General features: G+C 41.0%; 1 protein-coding gene and 1 pseudogene across 5 annotated transcripts in view; both read left to right on the forward strand.

The window, feature by feature from the left end:
- ILRUN (inflammation and lipid regulator with UBA-like and NBR1-like domains) overlaps nt 1-14,216 on the forward strand; it is a 122,400-nt gene that overhangs the window by 54,814 nt on the left and 53,370 nt on the right. The gene's annotated exons all lie outside the window — the stretch shown is intronic.
- LOC309828987 (lysosomal-associated transmembrane protein 4B-like) lies at nt 3,817-4,499 on the forward strand (annotated as a pseudogene). The gene has a single exon. The product of its transcript is annotated as a lysosomal-associated transmembrane protein 4B-like (transcript).

Raw genomic sequence — 14,216 nt, forward strand, 5'->3', positions numbered from 1 at the left:
AGGAAGGAACACTCCCAAACTCATTCTATGAGGCCACCATCACCCTGATACCAAAACCAGACAAACATACTACAAAAAAGGAAAATTACAGACCAATATCACTGATGAATATAGATGGAAAAGTCCTCAACAAGGGCTTCCCTGGTGGCGCAGTGGTTGAGAGTCCGCCTGCCGATGCAGGGGATACGGGTTTGTGCCCTGGTCCGGGAAGATCCCACATGCCGCGGAGCGGCTGGGCCCGTGAGCCATGGCCGCGCAGCCTGCACATCCGGAGCCTGTGCTTCGCAAAGGGAGAGGCCACAACAGTGAGAGGCCCGCGTACTGCAAAAAAAAAAAAAAAAAAAAAAATCCTCAACAAAATACTAGCAAATAGAATCCAGCAACACATTAAAAGGATCATACACCATGATCAAGTGGGATTTATCCCAGGGATGCAAGCGTTCTTCAGTATACGCAGATCAATCAATGTGATACATCATATTAACAAATTGAAGAAGAATAAACATATGGTAATCTCAGTAGATGCAGAAAAACTTTTGACAAACTTCAACACCCATTTATGATAAAAACTCTCCAGAAAGTGGGCATAGAGGGAACCTACCTCAACATAATAAAGGCCATATATGACAAACCCACAGCAAACATCATTCTCAATGGTGAAAAACTGAAAGTATTTCCTCTACAATCAGGAACAAGACAAGGATGTCCACTCTTACCACTATTATTCAACATACTTTTGGAAGTCCTAGCCTTGGCAATCAGAGAAGAAAAAGAAATAAAAGGAATACAAATTGGAAAAGAAGAGGTAAAACTGTCACTCTTTGCAGATGACATGATACTATACATAGAGAATCCTAAAGATGCCACCAGAAAACAGAGCTAATCAATGAATTTGGTATAGTTGCAGGATACAAAATTAATTCACAGAAATCTCTTGCATTCCTATACACTAATGATGAAAAATCTGGAAGAGAAGTTAAGGAAACACTCCCATTTACCATTGCAACAAAAAGAATATAATACCTAGGAATAAACCTACCTAAGGAGACAAAAGACCTGTATGCAGAAAACTATAAGACCCTGATGAAAGAAATTAAAGATGATACCAACAGATGGAGAGATATACCATGTTCTTGGTTTGGAAGGATCAATATTGTGAAAATGACTATACTACCCAAAGCAGTCTACAGATTCAGTGCAATCCCTGTCAAATTACCAATGGTATCTTTTACAGAACTAGAACAAAAAATCTTAAAATTTGTATGGAGACACAAAAGACCCAGAGTAGCCAAAGCAGTCTTGAGGGAAAAAAAACGGAGCTGGAGGAATTAGACTCCCTGACTTCAGACTATACTACAGAGCTACAGTAATCAAGACAATACGGTACTGGCACAGAAAAATACATCAGTGGAACAGGATAGAAAGCCCAGAGATAAACCCACACACCTATGGTCAACTATGACAAAGGAGGCAAAGATATACAATGGAGTAAAGACAGTCTCTTCAGTAAGCGGTGCTGGAGAAACTGGACAGCTACATGTAAAATGAAGTTAGAACACTCCTTAACACCATACACAAAAGTAAACTCAAAATGGATTAGAGACCTAAATGTAAGACCAGACACTTTAAAACTCTTAGAGGAAAACATAGGAAGAACACTCTCTGACATAAATGACAGCAAGATCTCTTTTGATCCACCTCCTAGATTAATGGAAAAAAAAACAAATGGGACCTAATGAAACTTAAAAGCTTTTGCAAAGCAAAAGAAGCTACAAACAAGACGAAAAGACAACCCTGAGAATGGGAGAAAATATTTGCAAGCGAATCAACGGACAAAGGATTAATCTCCAAAATATATAAACAGCTCGTGCAGCTCAATATTAAACAAACCAGCTAATCCAAAAATGGGCAGAAGATCAAAATAGACATTTCTCCAAGAAGACATAGAGATGGCCAAGAGGCACATGAAAAGCTGCTCAACATCACTAATTATTAGAGAAATGCAAATCAAAACTACAATGAAGTATCACCTCACAGCAGTTAGAATGGGCATCATCAAAAAATGTACAAACAACAAATGTTGGAGAGGGTGTGGAGAAAAGGGAACCCTCTTGCACTGTTGGTGGGAATGTAAATTGATATAGCCACTATGGAGAACAGTATGGAGATTCCTTAAGAAACTAAAAATAGAATTACCATATGACTCACCAATCCCACTACTGGGCATATACCCAGAGAAAACCATAATTCAAAAAGACACATACACCCTAGTGTTCATTGCAGCACTGTTTACAATAGCCAGGTCATGGAAGCAACCTAAATGCCCCTCAACAGACAAATGGTTAAAGAAGATATGGTACATACATACAATGGAGTATTAGTCATAAAAGGGAACGAACTTGGGTCATTTGTAGAGATGTGGATGAATCTAGAGACTGTCATACAGAGTGAAGTCACAAAGAGGAAAACCAATATCGTATATTAACGCATTTATGTGGAACCTAGAAAAATGGTACAGATGAACTGGTTTGCTGGGCAGAAATTGAGACACAGATGTAGAGAACAAACATATGGACACCAAGGGGGAAACGTGGTGGTGGGGGAGTGGTGGGATGAATTTGGAGATTGGGATTGATATGTATACATAGATATGTATAAAATGGATGACTAATAAGAACCTGCTGTGTAAAAAGAAAATTTAAAAAAATTCTTTATCTCTTTAAAAAAAAAAGATACTCTCTGTTTCAGTTTTGATCTCTTGTTCCCTCCAGTATCAGAAATAGGAGTACCCCTTGAAAATAAGAGATTTCTTTTTTGATTTAAAGAATGCTATCCTAAGCTGATTGTGATTTGTATGGGAAGTGATTTTAGAAGGGACATTTCAATATGTAAATGAGATCCGAAATCCTTAAATATCTTTACCTTATAAGGTCTACATTAAGTTTAAAAGGCGATGGGCTATTTTGGCTTCAGAGAAGGAAGCCTGCAGGTTTGTACAATCCAGTTGGTTGTACTGACACCAAGTGGTCATTTGTTTGGTGGTCGTGTCCAGGTAGTTCCTCAGGAGTCACAGGCAGTGTGAAGTGGCTCTACTGTTCAGATTAATCTCTAAAATGCAGTCATGTGGGTCCTGAACCTCTATGAAGCATCGAAATCAAGAGATCAGGTGAAACAGTGATAGATCTTTAAAGTGTAGTAAATAAAATATTTGCATGTCTAGGTACGAAGCGTCAAATATTTTAACTACTTGAAAATTGTAATGTGAGTAGTTTTAATGTGAACTGTTTGTGCTAACACTGTTTCCTTTATAATTAATTGTATTATTTCTCAGTAGACCAAATATATATCTAAGGGTTTAGTGGAAGTGCAAAAATATAATTTCAAAGCAGCATCCTTTTTCTTATGGTAGCCAGAGCCGTTTTGATAACGGAAATGTCTTTGATCTGGAATGTTAGGTTCCAAGGATTCTGAATTTAAGGATCGACAGTTCCTTAAAAATTTTTAACCAAATTTAATTCTTTATTAATATCCATGTACTTATTGTTAAACAGAAAATAGTTGTAAAACCACTGAGCATTTAAAAAATAAATACTTAGGCATAATTGCTTTTTTAAAAAATATAATTCTTGGAGGCAACTGCTCGTATCTCTCGGGGGAGTCGTGGAGCAAGGGCTGGCGGGCAGCGAGCGGGGCTGGGAGCGCAAGCAGGAGTGGCTGAGGAGCCGGCAGCAGCCACGCGGCGGGCTCGGTCCAATGCGGCTGAAGCTCCCGCAAACTTGGGTGCGTGCTCGCACTGCTGTGCCAGCGGCCTGAGTGATGAAGATGGTGGCTCCCTGGACGCAGTTCTACTCCAACAGCTGCTGCCTGTGCTGCCATGTCTGCACCGGCACCATCCTGCTTGGCGTCTGGTACCTGATCATCAATGCCGTGGTACTGCTGCTTCTGTTGAGCGCCCTGGCTGATCCAGATCAGTATCACTTTTCAAGTTTTGAACTCGGAGGTGACTTTGAGTTCATGGATGTTGCCAGCATGTGCACTGCTATTGCAATTTCTCTTCTCATGATCCTGATCTGTGCAGTGGCTACTTATGGAGGATACAGGCAACACGTGGCCTGGATCATCCCATTCTCCTGTTACCAGGTCTTTGATTTTTCCCTGAACACCTTGGTTGCAGTCATTGTGCTTGTTTATCCAGACTCCATCCAGGAATACATACGACAGCTGCCTCCTGATTTTCTTTACGAAGGTGATAGCATGTCAGTGACTCCTACCTTGTTTGGTCTTTATTATTATTCTGTTTATCAGCATTATCTTTACTTTTAAGGGGTACTTGATTAGCTGTGTTTGGAACTGCTACCGATTCATCAGTGGCAGGAACTCCTCCGATGTCCTGGCCTCTGTTACCAGCAATGACACTACGGTGCTATGCACCCCCGTACGACGATGCCACTGTGAATGGCACCGCCAAGGAGCCGCCACCACCTTATGTGTCTGCCTAAGTCTGGAAGTAGGGTGTAGCTGAGAGTGACAGCTTGACTTTCATACATCAGGGCAATAGGTCTTTAATTTTACTTCTGAGATGAGCTTCTGAGCTTATTTGTTGCTGAAATGCTACAGTTTAAAATTTTAGATGTTAAGTTGAAACTCTCTGTAGTTTGAAACCTATACTTTAGCTAGAGCACCGTGGTAGAGTAACTGTAGAATTCTTTCTGTGGGGGTTGCGGTGGGCTCCCCTAGTCTTCGCTCAGCATTGAAACTACCCAACAATCCGGATGAACCTTTTGTCTGAGGAGGCTGTTGTACGTGCTGAGCCCCAGAGTTGAAGAATTTATGACACTTTTCTCTCCGTTCCCTCCTTTCTCTTTTGAACACGTAAAATAAAATCAAAATTATATGATGCTTAGGCCATTCCAGTTTATAGAACTAACCTTAGGGGAAGAGGAATGTTAATCGTGTAAGTAGTCCATATATACATATACATAAAACAAGTATTTCCTTAGATCCTTTATGATTTAAATTCAGTGACAATTTGAGTTTGCTGGTCAAGGATTTTGTCCATGGGCCAAATTGAAGCCCTTTGTCGATTCCTGGCAGTGAGGACAGTCAGTCGCCACCCCGGTGGCTGCTCTTGTACACCCATGTCTGGGGTCACGGCATGGCGTGTTAGAGGGGAACTGGTTGGTACTGTGTGGTATCTGGTTCTCCCTTTCTCCCAGTTTCCCATCCCTACTCAGAGCCCCCTTTCACTAAGTGTTCGGCCCTAGCCTGACTCAGGGAGGACATCCATCAACCTTTGTCTAGTGGAATTGCTGATATGTATTTACCCAACAATCTGAAAAAAGGTTTTCTTCTCTCCCTGCAAGGCACATCCTACTACTTTGAATTTCTGAGTATATCTCATCATCTTTTAAAATGAGTGTAAAACAGTCTTCAGAAAAATGGGAGGTGGCGGGGGTGCTTTCCTTGTGAAATGCCCTTATCTTGACTACCTGAATTTCAAGGGACTTTTATATATTCATATGTTCAAAAGTCACACCTCTCCTGCTTGTTCATTATTGAATGTGCTGTAAATGAAGCCATTTGGAATTAAAGTGAGATTTGCCCACATCCAAGAAAAAAATATATATATAATTCTTAACTTTTGTGTGTGTATGCATTGGTAAGGGCTATAGCTTAGGTAGAATCTAGTTAAAAAGTATTTCGTTACGTAGAGAGTATATCCCTATCATAGTGAAACATAAACACATAAAACTTCCTGCGCTTCTTTGATTTTTTTTTAGTATGTTGATTGGAGTATAATTGCTTTACAGTGGTGTGTTAGTTTTTGCTTTATAACAAAGTGAATCAGTTATACATATACATATGTTCCCATATCTCTTCCCTCTTGCGTCTCTCTCCCTCCCACACTCCCTATCCCACCCCTCTAGGTGGTCACAAAGCACTGAGCTGATCTCCCTGTGCTATGCAGCTGCTTCCCACTAGCTATCTATTTTACGTTTGGTAGTGTATATATGTCCATGCCACTCTCTCACTTTGTCACAGCTTACTCTTCCCCCTCCCCATATCCTCAGGTCCATTCTCTAGTAGGTCTGTGTCTTTATTCCTGTCTTACCCCTACGTTCTTCATGACATTTTTTCCCTTACATTCCATATATATGTGTTAGCATACGGTATTTGTCTCTTTCTTTCTGACTTACTTCACTCTGTATGACAGACTCTAGGTCCATCCACCTCACTACAAATAATTCAATTTCGTTTCTTTTTATGGCTGAGTAATATTCCATTTTATATATGTGCCACATCTTCTTTATCCATTCATCTGTTGGTGGACACTTAGGTTGCTTCCATCTCCTGGCTATTGTAAATAGAGCTGCAATGAACATTTTCGTACATGACTCTTTGAATTTGTGGTTTTCTCAGGGTATATGCCCAGTAGTGGGATTGCTGGGTCATATGGTAGTTCTATTTGTAGTTTTTTAAGGAAACTCCATACTGTATCTCCATAGTGGCTGTACCAATTCACATTCCCACCAGCAGTGCAAGAGTGTTCCCTTTTCTCCACACCCTCTCCAGCATTTATTTCTAGATTTTTTGATGTCCATTCTGACTGGTGTGAGATGATATCTCATTGTAGTTTTGATTTGCATTTCTCTAATGATTAATGATGTTGAGCATTCTTTCATGTGTTTGTTGGCAATCTGTATATCTTCTTTGGAGAAATGTCCATTTAGGTCTTCTGCCCATTTTTGGATTGGGTTGTTTGTTTTTTTGTTATTGAGCTGCATGAGCTGCTTGTAAATTTTGGAGATTAATCCTTTGTCAGTTGCTTCATTTCCAAATATTTTCTCCCATTCTGAGGGTTGTCTTTTTGTCTTGTTTATGGTTTCCTTTGCTGTGCAAAAGCTTTTAAGTTTCATTAGGTCCCATTTGTTTATTTTTTTTAATTTTCCATTTCTCTAGGAGGTGGGTCAAAAAGGATCTTGCTGTGATTTATGTCATAGAGTGTGCTGCCTATGTTTTCCTCTAAGAGTTTGATAGTTTCTGGCCTTACATTTAGGTCTTTAATCCATTTTGAGCTTATTTTTGTGTATGGTGTTAGGGAGTGTTCTAATCTCATACTTTTATATGTACCTGTCCAGTTTTCCCAGCACCACTTATTGAAGAGGCTGTCCTTTCTCCACTGTACATTTCTGCCTCCTTTATCAAAGATAAGGTGAGCATATGTGCGTGGGTTTATCTCTGGGCTTTCTATCCTGTTCCATTGATCTATCTTTCTGTTTTTGTGCCAGTACCATACTGTCTTGATTACTGTAGCTTTGTAGTATAGTCTGAAGTCAGGAGGCCTGATTCCTCCAGATCTGTTTTTCGTTCTCAAGATTGCTTTGGCTGTTTGGGGTCTTTAGTGTTTCCATACAAATTGTGAAATTTTTTGTTCTATTTCTGAGAAAAATGCCAGTGGTAGGGATTGCATTGAATCTGTATATTGCTTTGGGTAGTAGAGTCATTTTCACAGTGTTGATTCTTCCAATCCAAGAACATGGTATATCTCTCCATCTATTTGTATCATCTTTAATTTCTTTCATCAGTGTCTTATAATTTTCTGCATACACGTTTTTTGTCTCCTTAGGTAGGTTTATTCCTAGATATTTTATTCTTTTTGTTGCAATGGTAAATGGGAGTGTTTTCTTAATTTCACTTTCAGATTTTTCATCATTAGTGTATAGGAATGCCAGAGATTTCTGTGCATTAATTTTATATCCTGCTACTTTACCAAATTCAATGATTAGCTCTAGTAGTTTTCTGGTAGCATCTTTAGGATTCTCTGTGTATAGTATCATGTCATCTGCAAACAGTGACAGCTTAACTTCTTTTCCAATTTGGATTCCTTTTACTTCCTTTTCTTCTCTGATTGCTGTGGCTAAAACTTCCAAAACTATGTTGAATAAGAGTGGTGAGAGTGAGCCACCTTGTCTTGTTCCTGATCTTAGTGGAAATGCTTTCAGTTTTTCACCATTGAGGACGATGTTGGCTGTGGGTTTGTCATATATGGCTTTTATTATGTTGAGGAACGTTCCCTCTATGCCTACTTTCTGTAGGGTTTTTTTTTTTTTTCCCCGGTACGTGGGCCTCTCCCTGTTGTGGCCTCTCCCATTGCGGAGCACAGGCTCCGGATGCACAGGCTCAGCGGCCATGGCTCACGGACCCAGCCATTCCGCAGCATGTGGGATCTTCCCGGACCGGGGCACGAACCCGTGTCCCCTGCATTGGCAGGCGGACTCTCAACCACTGCGCCACCAGGGAAGCCGTCTGTAGAGTTTTTATCATAAATGGTTGTTGAATTTTGTCGAAAGCTTTCTCTGCATCTATTGAGATGATGATATGGTTTTTCTCCTTCAGTTTGTTAATATGGTGTATCACGTTGATTGATTTGCGTATATTGAAGAATCCGTGCATTCCTGGAATAAACCCCACTTGATCATGGTGTATGATCCTTTTAATGTGCTGTTGGATTCTGTTTGCTAGTATTTTGTTGAGGATTTTTGCATCCGTGTTCATCAGTGATATTAGCCTGTAGTTTTCTTTCTTTGTGACATCTTTGTCTGGTTTCGGTATCAGGGTGATGGTGGCCTCGTAGAATGAGTTTGGGAGTGTTCCTCCCTCTGCTATATTTTGGAAGAGTTTGAGAAAGATAGGTGTTAGCTCTTCTCTAAATGTTTGATAGAATTCGCCTGTGAAGCCATCTGGTCCTGGACTTTTGTTTGTTGGAAGATTTTTAATCACAGTTTCAATTTCAGTGCTTGTGATTGGTCTGTTCATATTTTCTGTTTCTTCCTGATTTAGTCTTGGCAATTTGTGCATTTCTAAGAATTTGTCCATTTCTTCCCAGTTGTCCATTTTATTGGCCTAGAGTTGCTTGTAGTAATCTCTCATGATCTTTTGTATTTCTGCAGTGGCAGTTGTAACTTCTCTTTTTTCATTTCTAATTGTATTGATTTGAGTCTTCTCCCTTTTTTTCTTGATGAATCTGGCTAATGGTTTATCAATTTTGTTTATCTTCTCAAAGAATCAGCTTTTAGTTTTATTGATCTTTGCTATCATTTCCTTCATTTCTTTTTCATTTATTTCTGATCTGATCTTTATTATTTCTTTCCTTCTGCTAACTTTGGGGATTTTTTGTTCTTTCTCTAATTGCTTTAGGTGCAAGGTTAGGTTATTTATTCAAGATGTTTCCTGTTTCTTAATGTAGGATTGTATTGCTATAAACTTCCCTCTTAGAACTGCCTTTGCTGCATCCCATAGGTTTTGGGTCGTTGTGTCTCCATTGTCATTTGTTTCTAGGTATTTTTTGATTTCCTCTTTGATTTCTTTAGTGATCACTTCGTTATTAAGTAGTGTATCATTTAGCCTCCATGTGTTTGTATTTTTTACAGATCTTTTCCTGTAATTGATATCTAGTCTCATAGCGTTGTGGTCAGAAAAGATAGTTGATACAATTTCAATTTTCTTAAATGTACCAAGGCTTGATTTGTGACCCAACATATGATCTATCCTGGAGAATGTTCCATGAGCACTTGAGAAAAATGTGTATTCTGTTGTTTTTGGATGGAATGTCCTATAAATATCAATTAAGTCCATATTTTTTAATGTATCATTTAAAGCTTGTGTTTCCTTATTTATTTTCATTTTGGGTGATCTGTCCATTGGTTAAAGTGGGGTGTTAAAGTCCCCTACTATGAGTGTGTTACTGTCGATTTCCCCTTTTATGGCTGTTAGTATTTGCCTTATGTATTGAGGTGCTCCTATGTTGTGTGCATAAATATTTACAATTGTTATATCTTCTTGGATTGATCCCTTGATCATTATGTGGTGTCCTTCTTTGTCTTTTGTAATAGTCTTTTTTTTTTTTTTTTTTTTTTTGCGATACACGGGCCTCTCACTGTTGGCCTCTCCCGTTGCAGAGCACATGCTCTGGACGCACAGGCTCAGCGGCCATGGCTCTTGTGCCCAGCTGCTCCGCGGCATGTGGGATCTTCCCAGACCGGGGCAGTAACCCATGTCCCCTGCATTGGCAGGCGGACTCTCAACCACTGCACCACCAGGGAAGCCCTCTTGTAATAGTCTTTATTTTAAAGTCTGTTTTGTCTGATATGAGATTTGCTACTCCAGCTTTCTTCTGATTTCCATTTGCATGGAATATCTTTTTCCATCCCCTCACTTTCAGTCTGTATGTGTCCCTAGGTCTGAAGTGGGTCTCTTGTAGACAGCATATATATGGGTCTTGTTTTTGTATCCATTCAACCAGTCTGTGTGTTTTGATGGGAGCATTTAATCCATTTACATTTAAGGTAATTATCGATATGTATGTTCCTATTCCCATTTTCTTAATTGTTTTGTGTTTGTTATTGTAGGTCTTTTCCTTCTTTTGTGTTTCTTGCCTAGAGAAGTTCCTTTAGCATTTGTTGTAAAGCTGGTTTGGTGGTGCTGAACTCTCTCAGGTTTTGCTTGTCTGTAAAGGTTTTAATTTCTCCATAAAATCTGAATGAGATCCTTGCTGGGTAGAGTAATCTTGGTTGTAGGTTTTTCTCCTTCATCACTTTAAATATGTCCTGTCCTGCCACTCCCTTCTGGCTTGCAGAGTTTCTGCTGAAAGATCAGCTCTTAACCTTATGGGGATTCCCTTGTGTGTTATTTGTTGTTTTTCCCTTGCTGTTTTTAATATGTTATCTTTGTATTTAATTTTTGATAGTTTGATTAATATGTGTATTGGCGTGTTTCTCCTTGGATTTATCCCGTATGGGACTCTGTGCTTGCTGGACTTATTTCCTTTCCCATATTAGGGAAGTTTTCAACTATAATCTCTTCAAGTATTTTCTCAGTCCCTTTCTTTTTCTCTTCTTATTCCGGGACCCCTATAATTCGAATAATGGTGCGCTTAACGTTGTCCCAGAGGTCTCTGAGACTGTCCTCAGTTCTTTTCATTCTTTTTTCTTTATTCTGCTCTTCAGTAGTTACTTCCAGTATTTTATCTTCCAGGTCACTTATCCATTCTTCTGCCTCAGTTATTCTGGTATTGATCCCTTCTAGAGTATTTTTAATTTCATTTATTGTGTTGTTCATCGTTGCTTGTTTCCTCTTTACTTCTTCTAGGTTCTTGTTAAATGTTTCTTGCATTTTGTCTATTCTATTTCCAAGATTTTGTATCATCTTTACTATCATTATTCTGAATTCTTTTTCAGGTAGACTGCCTAATTTCTCTTCATTTGTTAGGTCTGGTGGGTTTTTATCTTGCTCCTTCATCTGCTGTGTGTTTTTCTGTCTTCTCATTTTGCTTATCTTACTGTGTTTGGGGTCTCCTTTTTGCATGCTGCAGGTTCGTAGTTCCCATTGTTTTTGGTGTCTGTCCCCAGTGGCTAAAGTTGGTTCAGTGGGTTGTGTAGGCTTCCTGGTGGAGGGGACTAGTGCCTGTGTTCTGGTGGATGAGGCTGGATCTTGCCTTTCTGGTGGGCAGGTCCACGTCTGGTGGTGTGTTTTGGGGTGTCTGTGGCCTTATTATGATTTTAGGCAGCCTCTCTGCTAATGAGCGGGGTTGTGTTCCTGTCTTGCTAGTTGTTTGGCATAGGGTGTCCACTGTTGCTTGCTGGTCGTTGAGTGAAGCTGGGTGTTGGTATTGAGATGGTGATCTCTGGGAGATTTTTGCCATTTGATATTACGTGGAGCTGGGAGGTCTCTTGTGGACCAGTGTCCTGAAGTTGGCTCTCCCACGTCAGAGGCACAGCACTGAGTCCTGGCTGCAGCACCAAGAGCGTTTCATCCACACGCTCAGAATAAAAGGGAGAAAAAGTAGAAAGAAAGAAAGAGGATAAAATAAAATAAAGTTATTAAAATAGAAAATAATGGTTAAGAAAAAAATTTTTATTAAAAACAAAACAAAACAAAAACGGACGGACAGAACCCTATACAGACAAAATCGCACACAGAAGCATACACATACAGACTCACAAAAAGAGGAAAAGGGGAAAAAATAATGTATCTTGCTCTCAACGTCCACCTCCTCAATTTGGGATGATTTGTTGTCTATTCACGTATTCCACCGTTGCAGGGTACATCAAGTTGATTGTGGAGATTTAATCCACTGCTCCTGAGGCTGCTGGGAGAAATTTCCCTTTCTTTCTCTTCTTCGTTCGCACAGCTCCTGGGGTTCAGCTTTGGATTTGGCCCCGCCTCTGCATGTAGGTCACTGGAGGGCGTCTGTTCTTCGCTCAGACAGGACAGGGTTAAAGGAGCAGCTGATTAGGGGGCTCTGGCTCACTCAGGCCGAGGGGAGGGAGGGGCACGGATGCAGGGCGAGCCTGCTGCGGCAGAGCCTGGCGTGACATTGCCCTGCCTGAGTCACGCTGTGCGTTCTCCCGGGGAAGTTGTCCCTGGATCACGGGACCCTGGCAGTGGCGGGCTGCACAGGCTCCCGGGAGGGGAGGTGTGGATAGTGACCTGTGCTCGCACACAGGTTTCTTGGTGGTGGCAGCAGCGGCCTTAGCGTCTCATGCCTGGCTCTGGGTTCCGCGCTGATAGCCGCGGCTCGCGCCTGTCTCTGGAGCTCCTTTAAGCAGCGCTCTTAATCCCCTCTTCTCGTGCACAAGGAAACAGAGAGGGAAGAAAAAGTCTCTTGCGTCTTCGGCAGGTCCAGACTTTCTCCCGGACTCCCTCCCTCCCGGCTAGGCGTGGTGCACTAACACCTTCAGGCTGTGTTCACGCCGCCAACTCCAGTTCTCTCCCTGCATCCAACCGAAGCCCAAGCCTCAGCTCCCAGCACCGCCCGCCCCTGCGTGTGAGCAGACAAGCCTCTCAGGCTGGTGAGTGCTGGTCAGCACTGGTCCTCTGTGCGGGAATCTCTCCGCTTTGCCCTCCGCACCCCTGTTGCTGTACTCTCCTCCGCGGCTCCGAAACTTCCCCCCACCGCCACCTGCAGTCTCCGCCCGTGAAGGGATTCCTAGTGTGTGGAAACCTTTCCTCCTTCACAGCTCCCTCCCACTGGTGTAGGTCCCGTCCATATTCTTTTGTCTCTGTTTATTCTTTTTTATTTTGCCCTACCCGGGTTCGTGGGGGAGTTTCTTGCCTTTTGGGAGGTCTGAGGTCTTCTGCCAGCGTTCAGTGGGTGTTCTGTAGGAGTTGCTCCACGTGTAGAGGTATTTCTGATGTATCTGTGGGGAGGAAGGTGATCTCCGTGTCTTACTCTTCCGCCATCTTCCCCCTCCTCACTTATGTGACAGTAATTTTAATGTGCATCATTGGTTTAATGACTACTTTTCTTGTGAGGAGAAGGGAAGAGCATTGTCATATTAAATGAACATATTTGATCATATGCATTTTGATTTCAGAAATATTAAAAATGAGGTGAAAAGTAAGACTTACAATGGAGGAGATATGTCCATTTCCCCGTCACAAAAATGTTTACATGTATGCTGAAAGTGTTTCAGATGAGTAATTCTTAAGGTTTTACTGAATTGTTATGTGATGGGAATTTTTAATAAGTGCCATTGTGTACCCTTGCCACTGAATCAGACCACAGCATGTCTCTTACAAATCAGGAAGCAAGCATAATTGCTTCCTATTCAAATCATGGTGGATATCTACTTTATCAGTACAGTAGTCCCCCTCTTGTCCTTGGGGGAACATTCCAAGACCCCCAGTGGATGCCTGAAACCACGGATAGTGCTGAACCCCATATATACTTGGTTTTTCCTGTACATACATACCTATGATAAAGTTTAATTTATAAATCAAGCACAATAAGAGATTAACATAACATAATAAAATAGAACAGTTATAACAATATGCTGTAATAAGAGTTATGTGAATGTGGTCTCTCTCCCTCTCTCCTTCTGTCTCTCTCTCTCAAAATATTTTATTGTTTGTAATCACCCTTCTTGTGAAGATGTGAGATGATAAAATACCTACAAGGAGGATCATTTGCTTTGGGTGATCCTGGATCATCAAGCCATGACAATGTGAATGGTTGGATGTCAGGAGCAGATGATGTCGATGGTTGGGGGTTCTGGGTGGGATGGAGTGGGAAGGCATGAGATTTCATTACACCACTTAGAATGGTGTGCAGCTTAAAACTTATGAATTGTGTATTTCTGGAATTTTCCATTTAGTATTTTCAGATTGAGGTTGGCCTTGGGTAATTGAAACCACAGAAAGCAAAACTGGGTGTG

Source organism: Grampus griseus (assembly GCF_964374135.1).
Source record: "Grampus griseus genome assembly, chromosome: 10".
NCBI classification, from domain to species: Eukaryota; Metazoa; Chordata; class Mammalia; order Artiodactyla; family Delphinidae; genus Grampus; species Grampus griseus.